This window comes from Ceratina calcarata, unplaced genomic scaffold, assembly GCF_001652005.2.
Source record: "Ceratina calcarata isolate Rehan_Ccalc_2016 unplaced genomic scaffold, ASM165200v1 scaffold2700, whole genome shotgun sequence".
NCBI classification, from domain to species: domain Eukaryota; kingdom Metazoa; phylum Arthropoda; class Insecta; order Hymenoptera; family Apidae; genus Ceratina; species Ceratina calcarata.
The window spans coordinates 1-738 of NW_017149198.1; positions in this window are offsets into that span (position 1 = coordinate 1).

Below are 738 nucleotides of genomic sequence, written 5' to 3' on the forward strand. Positions count from 1 at the left end.
ACCCTGTATAGTACGTAGAATATACTATACTGATTAAAAAAGCTTTAGTAAACATAAGTCGAAAGGTCAACCGTTTCTGAGATATGAACATTTTTGTTTGCTAATATCATGATTGACTCACTTGCCTCCATCGCATGTGATGTTTGCTTTAGTATTTATAAACTGCGTTCTGAATGTTCTTATTCAAGTGCCGACAGTTGATTTCATTGATAATCAGTCAGTTATGGATGGACGATTATAAATATTACACAATTACAAAGTAAAACGTGAAAATGGCAGCGAATGAAGAAATGGCGGATATGCATTTTATGTTCCCCCAATTTAAACCCTTTGGACTTCTTTTTATGGGGATATTTAAAAATCTTAGTGTATTCCTCGTCGATAAACGACTTAGGATTACGTAACCGAATCCATCATGCTTGTCAAACAATTCGACAGAAATGCGGAATTTTCGAGAGAGTTCGCGACTCTGTAAAAAGAAAATGCCAAGCGTGTGTAGAAATGGACACGTGGAAAATCTTCTGTAAACATCGAAAATTCTGTAGTAAGTCAATTATGTTAATAACAAACAAGAATGTTTGTATCTCAGAAACGGTTGACCTTTCGACCTGTGTTTACTAAAGCTTTTTTACTCAGTACAGTATATCTTGTATACCATATACATATTGAATGGTTCTTTTTGAACACCTTGTATACTTGAATAAAATTCATTTTAAAAGAAACATTTAATAAAAAAAA